The 20,623-nt window shown below is 49.6% G+C and overlaps 1 protein-coding gene and 1 pseudogene across 2 annotated transcripts in view; one reads left to right on the top strand and one right to left on the bottom strand.

Annotated features, from left to right (window-relative positions):
• Nucleotides 1-18,334, bottom strand: part of LOC147119290 (uncharacterized) — a 32,174-nt pseudogene extending 13,840 nt beyond the window's left edge.
• Nucleotides 1-20,623, top strand: part of LOC147119288 (uncharacterized) — an 88,209-nt gene that overhangs the window by 29,341 nt on the left and 38,245 nt on the right. The window lies entirely within an intron of this gene.

Raw genomic sequence — 20,623 nt, 5'->3', positions numbered from 1 at the left:
TTGTTGCTCGAAGGACGTTTCATAACGGGAACAATGGGCGTAGCCCACTCACTCCAATCTACCTTAGACAGTACACCTGAACGTTCTAGCGCTTCCAGTTCCGCTTCTACAGTAGGTCGTATTGCATAGGGTACCGGTCTGGCTTTAAAAAATTTTGGTTGTGCATGTTCATCAATCTTGATGTTTGCCGTAATTCCTCTCAGTGTTCCCAGTCCCTGCTGGAACACCTCTTTAGCATCATCCAATATTCTGGACAATCGTTTAGGTTTGACATCTGTTTCCCCGGAATCTACCGTTAGTGCTTTCAAGGAGTGCCAGTCCATATTCATTTTCCTAATCCACTCCCGTCCCAGTAGTGGTGGACCTCCTTCAGGTAGCACATATAAGTCCATTACTTGGCTTTCTTCGCCCTTGTGGACCACTTTTACCTCTATCTTTCCGATGGGGTACACTCTTTGCCCCGTGTATGTTTTCAATATAATCTCCGTATCCCATAGGGGAATATGTTGGCATAACCTTTTGTAATCTTTCTTATTCATGACCGTCAATGCCGATCCAGTGTCCAATTCCATCTTTACTTGGACTCCTGCTATCTGAAGGGTGACCCAAATTGTCTGGAGATCTGCATCCTTACCAACGTTGTGTACTCTTAAGCTACCCAGTTCATTACTGCTAGCGTCTGAATCTGACTTCCGTTCGGTCGAACTGTTCTTTGTCACCTTGTGTACCTTTATGTATTTTCCTTGCGGTGACTTTTTGTTGCTGGTCTTCTTTCCTGACCTGCATACTTTAGCTATGTGGCCAAGCCTGCCACACGTTCTGCATTCTTGGTTTTTAAACCAACACTGGTTCTGATCGTGCGTTGTCTTTCCGCAACGATAACATTTTACAGTACTCAAACCCAATTTATTTGTACTGAGTTCCGGTGACCGTAGCTGCATTACTGCCGTGCCTCTCGCTGCGGCTTCGTGTGCTGCTGCCATAGTGACCGCTTTCTCAAGCGTCAGCTCATTCTCCTCGAGCAATCGCTTTTGTGTATCTTCTTTTAATAAACCACACACAAATTTATCTCGTAGCGCCTCTATCAATCTCGTTCCGAATTGACAGTACTTTGCTAGCTTACGCAATTCCATTAAATATTCAGCATTGCTTTCATCCTTCAGCTGCCTTCTGCTGTAAAATTTAAATTGTTCCGCTAGCATCAGCGGCGTGGGGTTTAGGTGATTTTTCAGGACAGTAACAATCTCCTCAAATGTCTTATCCGCCAGTTCATCTGGTGATAAAAGGTGTTTCAATTGCCCGTATGTCTTTGCACCCATTAAGTTTAATAATGTTAGTGCTTTCTCTTCATCTGGGATTTTATTTGCTTTACAATAATTTTGTATGCGTTCTACATACATAGCCCAATCTTCGATGTCGCTATCAAAGGTATTAATGTTCCCATGTTTAGGCATCGTTGCAATTTAATTTATTTTTATTTTTATCCAAGATGGCAGCTTCCGCGCTCTTGTCTTCGTCCTCCGCCTACAAAATGGCAGTTTTCCCGTGCTTGGCGGTCTTCACCCTTCCCCCGACGCTGTCTCCACTTCACCGTGGCTCTCGCGCCTTCAGTTGCCCCCAGACGCTGCGCCTTTTTAGCCCGAATGCGGCCCGGCCCTTATCACCAGCCGCGATCGATGTCCCCGCGCTGCGCCTTTCGGCCCGAATGTGGCCCGGCCCTTATCTCTGGTCGCGATCGATCTCACCGCCCTTATTCCTCCGTCTTCCCTCCCCATCTGTACAGCCAACGCGGCCGATTTTCTGGTCGCGTCGCTGCCCGGCTTACCCACTACCGAGGTAGAAAGAAGATAGCTGACAGCCGCTGATGGAGGCTTCGAGTTCAGGATGTCTTCTGCACTCTGGTTTCTCGATGTCTGCCGCGCGACGTGTCTTCCAGCAGGGTGATGAGGGTGGAAGCCTCTCTTCGACGTCCGTTCTGTGGACGAAGCCGCCGTGGATATAACTGCCGCAGGGTAAGAATCTGACTCGTCGCCACTGTAAAGTCTGTGTGTTCTAGTTGTAATTAATAACACACAGACTACAAGATTAAAGTTCAACAGGTCTTTACTGGTTGGAGGTCAGGACTATATGAAATACAATCTTACTACACAGTGCTTATATACCGGTGGTCACCACCGGTATTACATATACAGCAGCCAGAGAAAGTAGTACATCTCTTAAGGTGGAACAGGCTTAAGTCCTCTTAAGGTGGAACAGGTTACATACACCACAGTCTCCACAACGCACTCTGCCACCCTGGGGTTACCAGAATGAACCACTTCATTAAGTCCCACAATCTACCCTACTCTATTGAGGAGGTCCGGACAATGACCAGAACCTGTCGTGTTTGTGCTGAATGCAAACCCTGCTTCTATAAGCCGTCCGAGCCAGCTCATCTTATTAAAGCAACTCGACCATTTGAGCATTTGAGTCTCGATTTTAAAGGTCCCCTTCCATCAAGTGACTGTAATGTCTATTTTCTTAATATTACAGGCGAGTACTCTCGGATCCCTTTTGTTATCCCCTGTCCGGATGTGACTAGTGCTGTTGTAATTAAATGCCTCTGCCAACTGTTTTCCTTGTTTGGCATGCCTAACTATATACATAGTGATAGGGGCTCTTCCTTTATGAGCGAAGAATTGCGACAGTTTTTGCTATCAAAAGGGATTGCAACGAGTAGAACTACCAGCTATAACCCTCGTGGTAATGGGCAGGTCGAGAAAGAAAATGCGACAGTGTGGAAGGCTATTGTACTGTCTCTGAAGTCGCGAGGCCTGCCGACCTCTCACTGGCAGGATGTCCTGCCAGACGTGCTGCATTCCATAAGGTCTCTTTTGTGTACAGCGACGAATGCCATCCTTCATGAAAGGATGTTTAGTTTTCCAAGAAAAGCTACTAATGGAGTAATGTTACCCACATGGTTGACGACCACGGGCCCTGTGCTGTTGCGCAGACATGTGAGAGACCACAAGACTGATCCACTGGTGGAGGAAGTACAACTCCTCCATGCTAATCCCCAGTATGCGTATATTCAATATTCGGATGGGCGAGAGGATACGGTCTCTATTAAAGATCTTGCACCTGCTGGAGCTTGAAAAGAGTTCGACTCTGAGAGTAGAGTTTTCAATCGTGGTATTGGACCTTCAGAGACACAAACCCTCAGTGTGGAAAATACTGATGATTCTGGGAATTCGAATGAACCGGAGTTAGTACTCCGGGAGGAGCCTCAGCAAGAGTTACGTCATTTCCAGAGCTCCTGACAGACTGAATCTATAGCAGGGGGTGAATGTGATGAAATAACTCTGTGTTCTGGCATTTGTATTGTTGTTGTTGTTGTTGTACTTGTTAATGCCTGGAATGTTCAACCGGTGTAACCACTAATGCTCCTCCCTAGCCCCGCCCCTCTTCTGGAATGTTCTACCAAGGGCTGGGTCGGTGATGACTGTGTTAACTTGATGCCATGTTCTTACTTAATAAAAGCCTTTAGTTTAAAGCTTTAACCTCATGGATTCAGGCAGTTATTTGGCACATCAGAGAGTAAAGCTCTCTCTATATTGTCCCATCAATCACTCCCGGGGTAGGTACAGCACGGGTTAAATACAGAGTAAATCTCCCTCTACACTGTCCCATCAAACACTCCCAGGGCAGGTACAGCACGGGTTACAGTCCGAGTAAAGAACCCTCTGTGATTCTGCAATTATTTACACAGGAGATTCCCAGTACCCACATTCCTGATTATCCAGCAGAATTTTCACAGGGATAAACCCTGCAAGAGACTTCACTGCATTGACACTAACCTCCTGTGTGATATACTCGCTGGAGTTTAGAAGAATGAGAGGTGATCTCATTGAAACATACAAGATTCTGATGGGGATTGACAGGGTAGATGCTGAGAGGTTGTTTCCCCTGGCTGGACTGTCTAGAACTAGGAGTCATAGTCTCAGTATAAAGGGTAGGCCATTTAAGACTGAGATGTGGAGCAATTTCTTCACTCAGAGGGTTATGAATCTTTGGAATTCTCTGCCCCAGAGGGCTGTGAATGCTGAGTCTTTGAGTATAGTCAAGGCTGACATAGATAGATTTTTGGACTCTAGGGGAATCAAGTGATATGGAGATTGGGCGAGAAAGTGGAGTTAGAAATATAGAAACATAGAAGATAGGAGCAGGAGTAGGCTATTCGGCTCCTCGAGCCTGCTCCACCATTCAAGGAGATCATGGCTGATCATCTAAACTCAGTACCCTGTCCCTGCCTTCTCCCCATATCCCTTGATCCCTTTAGCCTTAAGCAATATATCTAACTCCTTCTTGAATATATTTAATGAATTGGCTTTTGTGGTAGAGAATTCCACAAGTTCACCACTCTCTGTGAAGAAATTCCTCCTCATCTCTGTCCTAAATGGCTTACCCCTTATCTTTAGACTGTGACCCTGGTTCTGGACTCCCCCGCCATCGGGAACATCCGTCCTGCATCTAGTCTGTCTAGTCCTGTTAGAATTTTATAAGTTTCAATGAGATCCCCTCTCATTCTTCTAAACTCCAGCGAGTATAAGCCCAATCGACCCAATCTCTCCTCATACTTCATTCCTGCCATCCCAGGTATCAGTCTGGTGAATCTTCGCTGCACTCCCTCCATGGCAAGAACATCCTTCCTCAGATAAGGCGACCAAAACTGCACACAATAAGGTGTCGTCTCACCAAGGCCCTGTACAACTGCAGCAAGACATCCTTGTTCCTGTGCTCAAACCCTCTCGCTACGAAGGCCAACATACCATTTGCCTTCTTAACCACCTGCTGCACCTGCATGTTTACCTTCAGCGACTGGTGCACAAGGACACCCAGGTCTCATTGCACTTTCCCTTCTCCCAATCTATTGCAGTTCAGACAATAATCTGCCTTCCTCTTTTTGCCACCAAAGTGGATAACCTCGCATTTATCCACATTATACTGCATCTGCCATGCATCTTCCCAATCACCCAACCTGTCCAAATCATACTGGTGTTTCTCAGCATCCTCCTCACAGCACACACGCCCACCCAGCTTTGTGTCATCTGCAAACTTGGAGATATTACATCTAGTTTCCTCGTCTAGATCATTAATATATATTGTGACTAGCTGGGGTCCTAGCACCGATCCCTGCGGTACCCCACTAGTCACTGCCTGCCACACGGAAAAAGACCCGTTTATTCCAACTCTTTGCTTCCTGTCTGCTAACCAGTTCTCTATCCAAGTCAGTACTTGGCCCCCAATCCCATGTGCCTTAACTTTACATGCTAATCTCTTATGCGGGACGTTATCGAAAGCTTCCTGAAAGTCCAAATACACCACATCCACTGGTTCTCCCTTGTCTATTCTACCAGTTACATCCTCAAAAAATTCCAGATTAGTCAAGCACGAGTTGAGGTCGATGATCAGCCATGATCTTATTGAAGGCTTGAGGGGCCCAATGGCCCACTCCTGCTCCTATTTCTTATGTTCTTAACCCCACAGTCACTGACACCAATCTCCTCCTGTCTGATATACACCGACCCCACAGTCACTAACACCAATCTCCTCCTGCCTGATATAAACCAGCCCCACAGTCACAGACACCAATCTCCTCCTGTCTGATATAAACCAGCCCCACAGTCACAGACACCAATCTCCTCCTGTCTGATATAAACCAGCCCCACAGTCACTGACACCAATCTCCTCCTGTCTGATATGAACCAGCCCCAGTCACTGACACCAATCTCCTCCTGTCTGATATAAACCAACCCCACAGTTACTGACACCAATCTCCTCCTGTCTGATATAAACCAGCCCCAGTCACTGACACCAATCTCCTCCTGTCTGATATAAACCAACCCCACAGTCACTGACACCAATCTCCTCCTGTCTGACATAAACCAGCCCCACAGTCACTGACACCAATCTCCTCCTGTCTGATATAAACCAACCCCACAGTCACTGACACCAATCTCCTCCTGTCTGATATAAACCAACCCCACAGTCACTGACACCAATCTCCTCCTGTCTGATAAAAACCAACCCCACAGTCACTGACACCAATCTCCTCCTGTCTGATATAAACCAGCCCCACAGTCACTGACAGCAATCTCCTCCTGTCTGATATAAACCAACCCCACAGTCACTGACACCAATCTCCTCCTGTCTGATATAAACCAGCCCCACAGTCACTGACACCAATCTCCAGTGTATGTCAGACTGAAGTTGTTTACAATCCTCATGAGCTTTTACGCTATTCCTAGTTGAGTTCGAGATCTCCAATGAAACACTCCACACACCTTAATCCCCCTGAGCACAGGCTTTATTTTAATATGTAGATTCTACAGAAATACAACTCCTATACTAAGTGAGTGAAAAATATTTACATGGGAGATTCTACAAAGGAATATTTATTGTAATATTTACAATATTATAGTTATATAGTAAGACTCATAATCTAACAAGCTGTGTCCATGAACTCAGACTTTGATCATTGCCAAGCCTGAGAGGCACGAAAGGATGTTCCACTCTTTTAAAAGGCCAATTAGCATGACATTGTCATCAATTGATGTCACATTACCGAGAGGGCCCCCTTTTTAAAGGGGCACAAATAATCAACTCCAAATTATAATTAAATCAGATCCGAATACTGTTGCTGATGTTGACAATTGACTCCAGTCCCTCCGGTGCCCACCGGTCACGGAAGGCCTCTAGCGTCCCGGCGGACATTGTGTGCTCCCTCTCCAGGGACAGCCCGAAGGATGTTCCACCTTGGCTGTAGCCTTCAGCTTTCTTCTTCCCGGGGTGCTCTCTGACCTGAGCTGCAAACTGTTCCTGTATTTAAAGCCCAATCAGGCACAGACCATGTGACCCTGGTTACCTCGGCCAATCAAACCATTGAGCTGAAAGACATTTATCAAAGCATTCCATTGGATGGCTGTAATGACATCTGTTTGACTTGATCATGCATTCGTTTTGCACTCATGTATATTACCCTTCCCCACTGTGTATAGTTTCACTTCCTCTTTCCCGACTAACCTGGGAGGTTCCAGGTCTTGGCTCTTGGCTCCACCCCAGACTTCTCTTACATAAAGATCCCAGGATCTGTATGACTCATTCCTGTGAACCAGTCGGCGTGTTGAGATGTTAGCTCTGATCTTAGTGATTTAAAGCCAACTTGTTTAAGTCTATAACTTCTATATTTGTGGTTATTGAAGGCCCATCAATTTTAATCACTAAGGAATACTAGGATGGATCGACTCCTAAAACCAGAGCGTCTGGACTTGGATCCACATTCTGCTGAAGCATCAAATCAATTTGGACGCTGGCTCAAATGCTTCGAACTCTTCGCGGGGGCCTCATCCGCTAGCGAGGTAGATAAACTGAGTCTACTGACTACTCGCGTAAGTCATCAGATTTATTCGTTCATCCGGGACGCCACCTCTTACACGGAGGCCATCACTATCCTGAAGGCCCAATACCAGAGGCCGGTAAACGAAGTGTACGCCAGACATCTGCTGGCTACACGCAGGCAGCGACCAGAGGAATCAATGGACGATTTCTTACAGGGCCTAAAGGACCTGGTCCGGGACTGTAACTGCAAGGCCGTGACGGCCAACGCGTACTCTGATGAATTGGTCCGCGATTCCTTCATCACGGGCCTCAAATCGAATTATATCCGGCACAGACAGCTGGAGAAGGAGGTCCTGGACTTAAAAAAGGCAGTGGCCACTGCGCGATCGCTGGACGTGGCCCAGAGAAACTCTGACTCTTATTCCTCCGGCCATGCGGCCCTCACCACCTCGTGCGCGCCGAGGGGGCCGCCATCTTGGAAGCAGCCATCTTCCCCATCCAGGTCTCAGACCAGCTCTACGCCGCCGGAGTCCCCACACAGAAGTTCACCCAGGAGTCCTACTACAGCGGCAATGTCTCGCGTCCCGAAATGCTACTTCTGCGGCCAGGCCAAGCACCCCAGACAACGATGCCCAGTGAAAGACGCTACATGCTTCAAATGTAAGAAAAAGGGGCATTTTAGCAAAGTCTGCAGGGGGAATCCGATTTCCAACTCCGTCACCGCCTCGTGCGTGCCGTGCGGGCCGCCATCTTGGGATCCGCCATCTTTTCCCGACTCAACGGCCGCCCAGGGCCCAACAGTGGCTTCGATCACAGTGGATCAATCCAGGCCACACCCGTTGACAAAATCCATGATGGACATACAGGTAAACGGGAGTTTAACGAAATGTTTAATTGACTGTGGGAGTACCGAGAGTTTTATCCACCCTAGCCTGGTACGGCGACACTCATTAACGGTAACCCCTACACGGAGCAGAATTGCTATGGCTGCTAAGCCCCACACTTCGGACATTTTGGGCTACTGTGTGGTAACAATGACTGTAAAAGGCACGGACTACAAGGATTTTAAACTCCTCGTGATGCCAGAACTCTGTGTTAATGTAATCTTGGGCCTGGACTTCCAATGCCACCACGAAAGTGTCACGCTAGCATATGGCGGGTCCCAGCCGCCACTCACAGTCTGTGGCCTATCAACCTTAAAAATCAGCCCGCCCTCTTTATTCGCTAATCTCGCTCCGAACTGTAGGCCCCCATAGCGACCAAAAGTAGACGGTACAGTCTGGAAGACAGACACTTTATCAAGGCGGAAGTGGACAGACTCCTGCGGGAAGGCATTATTGAATGCAGTACCAGCCCGTGGCGTGCCCAAGTAGTCATAGTTAAAAATAGCGAAAAGAAACGGATGGTAATTGACTACAGCCAGACTGTTAATATTTATACCCAGCTGGACACCTACCCTTTACCCCGCATATCAGAAATGGTCAACCAGATTGCGCAATACCGAGTCTTCTCGACTATCGACCTCAAATCCGCGTATCACCAGCTCCCCATTAGAACGGAGGACCACCCATACACCGCCTTCGAGGCGAACGGGCGCCTCTACCATTTTCTCAGAGTGCCCTTCGGGGTAACAAATGGGGTCTCGGTCTTCCAACGTGAGATGGACCGCATGGTTGACGAGAATAAACTACAAGCTACCTACCCCTATCTGGACAATGTCACTATCTGCGGGCACAACCAGCAAGACCACGATCTAAATCTTGCGAGATTTTTAAAAACTGCCCTAAAGCTGAATCTAACCTACAACGAAGACAATTGTGTCTTCAACACAACCCGTCTCTGTATCCTCGGCTGTGTGGTGGAAGATGGGGTAATTGGACCGGACCCTGACCGATTACGCCCCCTAAAGGAACTGCCCCTGCCACACAATCCCAAAGCTTTAAAAAGGTGCCTGGGATTTTTTTCGTATCATGCCCAATGGGTGGCCAATTACTCTGATAAGGCCCGACCCCTCATTAAATTGACGTCCTTCCCACTATCAGCTGAAGCTCGGGAGGCTTTCACCAGTATTAAACAGGACATTGAAAGGGCTGCAGTGTGTGCAGTGGACGAAGGCATTCCCTTTCAAGTCGAAAGTGATGCGTCAGACTTTGCCTTAGCTGCGACCCTCAATCAGGCTGGGAGACCTGTGGCCTTCTTCTCCCGAACCCTTCAGGGACCTGAAATCAGGCACTCTGCTGTTGAGAAGGAGGCACAGGCTATAGTGGAGCCAGTGCGGCACTGGAGACACTACCTAGCCGGCAAACGTTTCACCCTGCTCACCGACCAGCGGTCGGTGGCTTTCATGTTTAATAACAAAGGGGGAAAATCAAGAATGACAAAATACTCAGGTGGAGGATCGAACTATCCACGTTCGACTATGATATTATGTACAGGCCGGGAGCCCTTAATGAACCCCCAGACGCCCTATCGCGGGGAATATGTGCCAGCATTCATACGGACAAATTACAGGGTCTCCACAATGACCTCTGTCACCCAGGGGTCACCCGACTATACCATTTTATAAAGTCCCGCAATCTGCCCCACTCCATCGAGGAGGTCAGGGCAATGACCAGAGCCTGCCGCATCTGTGCGGAATGCAAGCCTCGTTTCTACAGGCCTGACCGTGCACACTTTATCAAAGCCACACGGCCATTCGAGCACCTAAGTCTGGACTTCAAGGGACCCCTTCCCTCTGCCGGCCGTAACGTATACTTCCTCAATATCATCGATGAATATTCCCGCTTCCCCTTTGCCATTCCCTGCCCAGACATGACCAGTGCCACGGTCATCATGTGTCTCTGTAATCTATTCTGCATGTTTGGCATGCCGAACTACATACACAGCGATAGGGGGACGTCATTCATGAGTGACAAGCTGCGCCAGTTCTTGCTCTCGAAGGGGATAGCCACTAGCAGAACCACTAGCTACAACCCCCGGGGTAATGGGCAAGTGGAAAGGGAGAATGCTACTGTTTGGAAGGCTGTCACGTTAGCCTTAAAGTCAAAAGGCCTTCCGACCTCCCGCTGGCAGGAAGTCCTCCCAGACGTGCTCCACTGCATAAAGTCTCTGTTATGTACTGCCACTAACGCTACCCCTCACGAAAAGATGTTCGTTTTCCCCCAGAAATCCACCTCGGGCATATCTCTACCCGCGTGGCTGACGTCTCCGGGGACAGTACTATTGCGGAAGCACGTGAGAGGCCATAAAACGGATACCCTTGTGGAAAAGGTACAGCTCCTCCATGCAAACCCTCAGTATGCCTATATTGAATACTCTGACGGGTGAGAGGACACTGTTTCCATAAAAGACCTCGCTCCCTCGGGGAGCGGAGAGAACGATGGGAGACTACCCGATGAAGACCTACACTACAAAGAGACAGGACGCCCAGAGGTATCAATACCCAACTTTAACCTGGAGGACACTGCAGATAACCTGGAAGACACTGCGGAGGCCCGGACAGCGGAGGAACCAGAATCCACTCCCCTAGAGGCACCCCAACCGGCTTTGCGCCGATCACTGAGAACTGCAAAACCTCCTGACAGACTCACTTATACCAACTTTTAAGAAACATCACCCCGATGGACTAAATCTATAGAAGGGGTGAATGTAATGAAATCTGTTTGTCTTGATCCTGTATTCGTTTTGCACTCATGTATATTACCCTCCCCCACTGTGTATAGTTTCACTTCCTCTTTCCCGACTAACCTGGGAGGTTCCAGGTCTTGGCTCTTGGCTCCGCCCCTGACTTCTCTTACATAAAGATCCCAGGATTTGTATGACTCATTCCTGTGAACCAGTCGGCGTGTTGAGATGTTAGCTCTGATCTTAGTGATTAAAAGCCAACTTGTTTAAGTCTATAACTTCTAGTTTTGTGGTTATTGAAGGCCCATCAATGGCTGTTTAGGGTTCATCGAGTAACCACTTCCTGTTCATTGGAGCTACGAGGTATCTGCGAGTCAGAACAATGTCAGAGTTTGCTTTTACTGGGGCATTTCAAGAAACAAATGGCTTTCACGGGTCCGCTCAGTCCACACAGGCAGAGTTCTCAGCTCTGCTGGTTCTGTTCACACGAGGTCTGTTTCAGCTTAAAAGGGATAATTAGAGCCTGTTCTGTCTGAGGTGATTACAAGCTAATAGTTCACTAGACACGGGTCTTTAATACAAAGTTTACTCATATTAAACATACATGTACATAAAACTAGGAAGACTTTACTTTTATGACTCTATTTCATATTAAATCTGATCTTCTAATAAAACCCAGCTTTCTTACCGTCCACTCCTGGAGGCCCCACTCCCTGAGCCTACAACCATCAGCAGGGTCAGTGGTGGAGTTCCACAGCGGGAGTGATCCCAGAGTAACTGTCGGGATCGCACCCCCGTGGATGTTCCGGTCATGTATTTTTAGTTATCCTGGTGTCTAACACACACACGTCAATAAAACAGGGAATTCCTGGAAACACGCTGCAGGTCCTTCTTTATCTGGAGATCAAATGTCTGTTGTATAATTGTACCAGCAGTTAACAGGCTCCTGTGAACTCCTCCCTCTGCTATTTTAATGCAGGCTTTAACCAATTTATTTTAAACGGGTTTATATTAAATGGGTTAATGCCTGCCTTAAAATGGTAGACTCAGGACTGTCACACAATCATGTTAAATCTTCATGGAATAATTACCTGTGATTTTTAGACTAGAAACTTAAACCTGCCGTGTCACTTTCAGTCATGAGCAGATCGCAGTTTTACACCAATCTCTGATTTGACAGCACGTTTCCAGCGTTCACCGTTGTTCTTCCTGACTCTTGTAAAGGAGCCTTCTGTTCCGTGCCTAGGAGCTCTGAACCATGGAAGGGAGCGGCTGGGACACATTTCTTACACACCTCAGGATTAACTCACATGGGGACTTTGCTGTCAGTGAAGAGAGACAAGAAAGGCCAAAGTGCCATTTGCCCCTCTCAGTGTGGCCCTGAAGGACTGTGTCCAGGCTGAAGTTCTGTTCCCCCCGTACGATCCTCCCCCAGATTGTCCTTTGAGCTCCAGCCAGGTGATGCTGAACACACAGGTGGGAAAGAAGAAAATCTACAACAATGTGTTTTAAACAAAGCTGATTATTTGACATGTATAAAAGACTTGCATTTCTATAGCGCTTTTCACGACCTCAGGACATCCCAAAGCACTTACAGGCAATGAAGTACTTTTGACGTGGAGTCACTGTTGTAATGTGGCAGCCAATTTGCATATAACAAGCACCCCCAAACAGCAACATGATAATGACCAGGTAATCTTATTTTTTTTGTTATGTTGATTGAAGGATAAATATTGACCAGGACACTGGGGATAACTCCCCTGCTCTTCTTCGAAATAGTGCCATGGGATATTTTACATCCACCTGAGAGCGCAGACGGGGCCTCAGTTTAACGTCTCCAGAATATTATCCAGAATATTAAATTCCAGCCCAGTTATAGGGGTTACTAACACCAGCAGAAACAAACTCCAACTGTCAGAATGAACACGGTTCAGTCTTGGATGTGATTAACAGCAGCAATAACAGCAGAATCCAACCTCTGCAGTCACATGTGAACTCGCTGGTGTCTCAGCAGGTTGGATGAATCAGTGAATCTCTTTCCACACATGGAGCAGGTGAACGGTCTCTCCCCAGTATGAACTCGCTGGTGTGTCAGCAGATCATTTTGGCTTTTAAAGCACTTCCCGCAGTCAGAACATTTAAAAGATCTCTCATCAGTGTGAACAAGCTGGTGTTTAGTAAGCTGGGATGGCTCAATGAATCCCTTCCCACACACAGAGCAGGTGAACGGCCTCTCCCCAGTGTGGGTGCACTGGTGTACAGTGAGGTCAGATGTTCGCCTGAACCCAGTCCCACAGTGATGCGCTATCAATTACTCATAAAAGACTGAGAGTTAGAAGAGTAACTAAAGGCTTTTATTAACAACAGAATGGAGGTCTGCCTCGCGTGGTCGACCGGTCCATGATACTAAGGGCTGGGGAGCAGTCACCTTTATACTAGGACCTGTGGGAGGAGTCAGCCGAGGCATGTCCAGGCATGTACACAGTGGAATACAAACAGGACAAACAGGAATACAAACAGTGGTTTACCACATTCACCCCTTGTTTAAAATTGAGTCCGGCGGGGTGAAGTGTATTAAAAGTTAGTGTATTGGAGTCTCTCCGGAGGTCTTGTCTGCCGCTGTGATCTGCGTGGCGACGGCAGGGGTAGTGGAGCTTCCGGCGTCGAGTCCCGCGTAGGCTGTGGCACAGGCGTGTCGTCCTCGTAGATGTCGAGCGGGTCGCGGGGCCCAGGCCTGCCGTCTGCTGGGGCTGGATATCGGATCGTGGGGGGGGGTGGTAGTGGGTAGTGGGTTACTGCGGCCCCCGAGGGTGCAAGGTCTCTTATGGAGACTGTGTCCTCCCGCCCGTCCGGGTATGCGATGTAAGCATACTGGGGGTTGGCGTGGAGGAGGTCGACCCTCTCGACCAGGGGGTCCGTTTTATGGGTCCTCACGTGTCTTCTCAGTAGGACCGGCCCTGGGGACGTCAGCCATGGCGGGTAGCGATGTCCCCGATGTGGACTTCCTTGGGAAGACAAACATTTTCTCATGAGGGGTGGCGTTAGTGGCAGTGCAGAGCAGTGACCGAATAGAGTGGAGTGCATCGGGGAGCACATCCTGCCAGCGGGAGGTTGGAAGGCCCCTAGACTTTAAGGCTAGCAGGACGGCCTTCCAAACTGTCGCATTTTCTCTTTCCACCTGTCCGTTCCCCCGGGGGTTGTAACTGGTGGTCCTGCTTGTGGCAATACCCCTAGTTAGCAGGTACTGACGGAGTTCGTCGCTCATAAACGATGAGCCCCAGTCGCTATGGATATAGCTGGGGAAACCGAACAGGGTGAAGAGGTCGTTCAGACATTTAATGACCGTGGCACTGGTCATGTCCGGGCAGGGGATGGCGAACGGGAAACGGGAGTACTCATCAATAATATTGAGGAAGTACACATTGCGGTCGGAGGAGGGGAGAGGCCCTTTAAAATCAACGCTCAGGCGCTCGAAGGGGCGAGTGGCTTTTATCAGGTGGGCCCTGTCTGGTCTATAAAAGTGCGGTTTGCACTCAGCGCAGACTTGGCAGTTCCTGGTCATGGTCCTGACCTCCTCAATAGAGTAAGGCAGGTTGCGGGCCTTGATGAAGTGGAAGAACCTGGTGACCCCCGGGTGGCAGAGGTCATTGTGGAGGGCCCGCAGTCTATCGATCTGCGCGCTGGCGCAGGTGCCACGCGATAGCGCATCCGGGGGTTCATTTAGCTTCCCGGGCCGGTACAAGATCTCGTAGTTGTAGGTGGAAAGTTCGATTCTCCACCTCAAGATCTTGTCATTTTTGATTTTGCCCCTCTGCTTGTTGTTAAACATAAAAGCAACTGAACGCTGGTCAGTGAGCAGGGTAAATCGTTTTCCGGCCAGGTAGTGCCTCCAATGACGCACAGCCTCCACAATCGCCTGGGCCTCCTTCTCAACAGCGGAGTGTCTGGTCTCCGGGCCTTGGAGGGTTCGTGAAAAGAAGGCCACGGGTCTCCCCGCCTGATTGAGGGTAGCGGCCAGGGCAAAGTCAGACGCGTCGCTTTCCACCTGGAAGGGGATGGATTCGTCCACTGCGTGCATGGTGGCTTTGGCAATGTCCTCCTTGATACAGTGGAAGGCTAAGCGGGCCTCTGCCGTCAAGGGAAAAGAGGTGGACTTGATCAGCGGACGGGCCTTGTCCGCATAGTAGGGGACCCACTGGGCGTAATAGGAGAAAAACCCTAGGCACCTCTTCAGGGCCTTGAGGCAGTGGGGCAGTGGAAGTTCCATAAGGGGACGCATCCGGTCGGGGTCGGGGCCGATGACTCCGTGTTCCACAACACAGCCAAGGATGGCGAGGCGGTTTGTGCGGAATATGCACTTCTCCTTGTTATATGTCAGGTTTAGGAGTTGGGCGGTGCGGAGGAATTTTTCGAGGTTTGCGTCATGGTCCTGCAAGTCACGGCCGCAGATGGTCACATTGTCCAGATATGGGAAAGTGGCCTGCAATGCATTTTGATCTACCATCCGGTCCATCTCCCTTTGGAAGACGGAGACCCCGTTGGTGACGCCAAAGGGAACCCTAAGGAAGTGATAGAGGCGGCCGTTTGCCTCAAAGGCAGTGTACTGGCGGTCCTCAGGGCGGATGGGGAGCTGGTGGTACGCTGATTTCAGGTCAATGGTCGAGAAGACGCGGTACTGCGCGATCTGGTTGACCATATCAGCTATACGGGGGAGTGGGTACGCGTCCAGCAGGGTGTAGCGATTTATTGTCTGGCTGTAGTCGATGACCAGGCGCTGCTTCTCGCCGGTCTTAACGACCACAACCTGGGCTCGCCAGGGGCTGGTGCTGCCCTCAATAATCCCTTCTTTCAGGAGCCGCTCCACTTCGGTTTTAATGAAAACCCTGTCCCCGGCACTGTATCGCCTGCTCTTTGTGGCGATGGGCTTACAGTCGGGGGTGAGGTTAGCAAACAGTTGGGGGGGGGTGACTCTGAGTGTGGAGAGGTTGCACCTGGTGCGCGGCGGGCAGTTTGGAAGCTGCTGGTTGCGGACTGTGAGTTGGGGTAGGGGTCCACCGTACGCCATCGTAACACTTTTAAGGTGACACTGAAAATCTAACCCCAGCAGGACGGCAGCGCAGAGGTCAGGCAGGACCAGAAGTTTAAAATGATCGTACACGGTCCCGTCTACTACGAGTGTCACCACGCAGTAGCCGCCGATGTCCGCCGACTGGGACTCGGAGGCCATAGAAATCCGCTGTTGCGCAGGCAGGACTGGGAGAGAGCAACGCCGCACCGTGTCGGGGTGGATGAAGCTCTCCGTGCTCCCAGAGTCAAAAAGGCAGATTGTATCGTGACCATTTACCTTAATGTCCATTGTGGAACTGGCCAGTTGGTGCGGTCTCGCTTGGTCCAGTGTAACGGATGCCAGCGTAGGGGTCGGTGTGTCGCTGCGGGTATCAGATGAGGCGGTGTCGGGGGGCTGCTGCGTCCCGGCTGTCGTCCAAGATGGCGGCGTCCATGATCCCCATGTGGCTGGAGGCGTCCAAAATGGCTGTATCGGTGATTCGCACATGGCCGGGGAGGTCCAAGATGGCGGCCCGCATGGCCCACACGCGGCGCTGCTGGGGTTCGGGGTGGCTTTGGCCCTGCAGACGCTAGCGTAGTGTCCCTTCTTCCCACAGCCCGAGCAGATCGCGTTTTTCGCCGGGCAGCGCGCTCTGGGGTGTTTTGCCTGGCCACAGAAGTAGCATTTCTGGCCTTGGGGCACTGCTGTCTGGCCTTGGGACACTGCTGCGGTAGTTGGGCCGTTGTTGGGGTGTGGCTGGGGTGGCACGGCGCTATGAGGCGGTCCTACCGTGTCCCAGGCTGTCATTCCCCGCGGCGTCCACGGTGCAGAGGAGTAGGCATCCATGCCCTGGTAGGCTGCATCCAACGATAGTGCGAGTTCAGAGGCCTTGTTGAGGTCGAGGTTACTCTGCTCCAACAGTCGCTGTCGGGTGTAATTGGATCTGTGGCCCGCTACAAAAGCGTCCCGGATAAGTTCCTCTGTGTACACGGCGGCCTTTACATCCTTACAACCACAGGCCCGGCCAAGCACAGACAGTGCCTGAAGGTATTCCACGGTCGATTCCCCAGGTTGTTGTTTACGACTCCCCAGGAGGTGCCTGGCGTACACTTCGTTCACTGGGCGCGTGTACTGGTCCTTGAGGAGCTTGATAGCGTCCGCGTACGAGGTCGCGTCTTGGATGACCGAGTACACTCGGTGGTTCACTTTGGAGGTCAGGACATCCAGTTTGTCCTCGTCCGATTTGATTGCTTCGGAGGCGGTCAGGAATTTTTCGAAACACTTAAGCCAGTGAGTAAACTTGGTGGATGAGTCCGCCTCCCGATGATCTAAGTCCAGGCATGCTGGTGTGAGGATCTTCTCCATTATAAAAATGTTGTTAATAAAATTGATGCGCTATCAATTACTCATAAAAGACTGAGAGTTAGAAGAGTAACTAAAGGCTTTTATTAACAACAGAATGGAGGTCTGCCTCGCGTGGTCGACCGGTCCATGATACTAAGGGCTGGGGAGCAGTCACCTTTATACTAGGACCTGTGGGAGGAGTCAGCCGAGGCATGTCCAGGCATGTACACAGTGGAATACAAACAGGACAAACAGGAATACAAACAGTGGTTTACCACACACAGTGAGAGCACCTGAACGGTCTCTCGTCAGTGTGAACACGTTGATGACACGTCAGTTCCCTGGAACTTTTATAGCACTTCGCACAGTCCGGGCATTTAAAAGGTCTTTTGTCAGTGTGAACTCGCCGGTGTTTCAGCAGGGCAGAGGAATGAGTGCATCCCTTCCCACACTCGGGGCAGGTGAACAGTGTCTCCCCGGTGTGATTGCGTCGATGAATTTCCAGCTCAAACGGGTACCTGAATCCTTTCCCACAGTCTCCACATTTACACAGTTTCTCCCCGGTGTGACTGCACTTGTGTCTCGACAGGCCAGATGATCGACTGAAGCCTCGTCCACATTGAGAACACGTGTACGGTTTCTCCCCGCTGTGAACGGTGCTTTTTGCTTCCATGCTCAAATCTGATGATATTCAGGTCCCAATGAATCAAGTGACTCTGTCAGATCTTGATGTGATGTTTTGTTTGAGTTTCCCGTCTTCAAATCCTCCCCTTCGAATACATGTAAAATTAATTTAAAACAGGAAAAAGGGAGCGTGAGAGAGAACACACAAAAACACAAAGGCAGGTTGTGAAACTGAGCTCAATGAATCTGGTCATTTGTGGGGTCGGCACCAGAAAAAAGTGACCATGAAAGCTGCCGGATTGTCGTAAAATCCCAACTGGTTCACTGATGTCCTTCAGGGAAGGGAATCTGCCACCTGGTCTGGGCCGACACACGACTCTGGCCTCCATGGGTGGAGAGAGAGAGAGAGAGCTGGGAGTGGGAGGGGTCAAAGGGGAGAGACTTTATACATCTGCAGCTCGACAACAACTTTGATAAAAACTCCCAAACCCGCAACCTCCCGCTCGTAGAAGGACAAGGGAAGCAGGTACATGGGAACACAATCACCACCAAGTTCCCCTCCCAGTCACTCACCATCCTGACTTGGACAAATATCACCGTTCGTTGCTGAGTCAAAATCTGGTAACACCTGGCATTGTGGGAGTATCTTCACCACACGGACTGCAGCGGTTCAAGAGGAAGGCCCACCATCACCTTCTCAACGGGACACTGGGGATTGGCAATAAATGCTGGCCTTGCTAGTGATGCCCATATCCCAAGAATTGATTTTTTAAATCTGTATGTAAAATGGATTAAAAGCCTTTACAGAAATAACTGTTCCTGAAACAATACTCTTTTACACTGTGCGAACAGTGTCTGCTGAGCAACCTAATCTCCCCCAGAATCCACCTCCCTTGACAGTCTCACATTGGAAATTGTTGGGTCCTCCTGGGCTCAGAAGTACTGGGTGTTAAACCCAGCAGCTTCTCCTCCATCTCCACTCCAGCTCAAACTGAAGCAACAAAAAGACCTACACAGGCGGCCAGGAACCGACTTCCGTCAGCCTGCAATAAAACTCTTCCCGACAGCCTCTGACTAATGGCAGCCGCAGCACCCACAATTCCCCACGCCCCAGAAACTGCTCTGATTCTGATTGAGTTTTTTGATGAGGTAACAGAGAGGGTTGATGAGGGCAATGCGCTTAATGTGGTGTACCTGGATTTCCAAAAGGCGTTTGACAAAGTGCCACATAATAGGCTTGCCAGCAAAGTTGAAGCCCATGGAATAAAAGGGACAGTGGCAGCATGGATACGAAATTGGCTAAGTGACAGAAAACAGAGAGTAGTGGTGAACGGTTGTGTTTCGGACTGGAGGAAGGTACACAGTGGTGTTCCCCAGGTGTCGGTACTAGGACCACTGCTTTACTTGATATATATTAATGACTTAGACTTGGGTGTACAGGACACAATTTCAAAATTTGCAGATGACACAAAACTTGGAAGTATAGTGAACAGTGAGGAGGATAGTGATAGACTTCAAGAGGACATAGACAGGCTGGTGGAATGGGCGGACACGTGGCAGATAAAATTTAACGCAGAAAAGTGCGAAGTGATACATTTTGGTAGGAAGAACGAGGAGAGGCAATATAAACTAAAAGGTACAATTCTAAAGTGGGTGCATGAACAGAGAGACCTGGGGGTATGTGTGCACAAATCGTTGAAGGTGGCAGGGCAGGTTGAGAAAGGGTTAAAAAAGCATACGGGATCCTGGGCTTTATAAATAGAGGCATAGAGTCCAAAAGCAAGGAAGTTATGATGAACCTTTATAAAACACTGGTTCGGCCTCAACTGGAGTATTGTGTCCAATTCTGGGCACCGCACTTTATGAAAGATGTGAAGGCCTTAGAGATGGTGCAGAAAAGATTGACAAGAATGGTTCCAGTGATAAGGGATGAGGGACTTCAGTTACGTGGATATACTGGAGAAGTTGGGGTTGTTCTCCTTAGAGCAGAGAAGGTTGGGAGGAGTTTTGATGGATGTTGTGTATGTACCTTTAAGAGAATAACTGGTCTCAGACTGCAGTACCGGCAGTGACCACCCCTGTATAAAAGGCGCTAGTGAGCCTCTGTTGTTTTCAGTTTCACTATTGACTTCCATCAGTAAAGACTTGTTTTGTTCAACTCCTGCTGTCCGTGTCTCAATCATTCACGGACATAATACTGGCGACGAGCAGATACGAACCTACCTACAGTCTGCACCACCTCCTGGGATCCATTCCTACAGCGAAGTGAGCAGAGGTCGAGGCCAGAAAGAAAAGAAAGTAAGAGGCAGTAGAAACGGGCGTCGACCGTGGGCATCTGCCCCTGTGTTAGCGGAGTTGAAGATTGCTGGAGAAGCTGTCGGAAGCGGGGCTTGGTTCCTGGCGATGGTGCTTCAGCTAATTGGGCTGGTGGCAGGTAGTACACTGATCCTTCCTGGGCTGCGGCGGTCGCGAACTCGAGCGGGTGGCTTGCAACGGGGCCGAGCAGCGTTGTTGGGAAGAAGAGAGAGAGAGGGTGGAGCACACAGGGCGCGGCCGGTGCTACGAAGCCGGGCTGCGTATCGACCCGAGAAGAGGGAGGCAAGAGTC

The sequence above is a fragment of the Somniosus microcephalus genome, chromosome 4, assembly GCF_052327205.1.
Source record: "Somniosus microcephalus isolate GS21.2 chromosome 4, FLI_Smic_1.0, whole genome shotgun sequence".
NCBI classification, from domain to species: domain Eukaryota; kingdom Metazoa; phylum Chordata; class Chondrichthyes; order Squaliformes; family Somniosidae; genus Somniosus; species Somniosus microcephalus.
The sequence above is the reverse complement of the archived record's forward strand: the minus strand, read 5'-3'. Positions and strand labels throughout refer to the sequence as shown.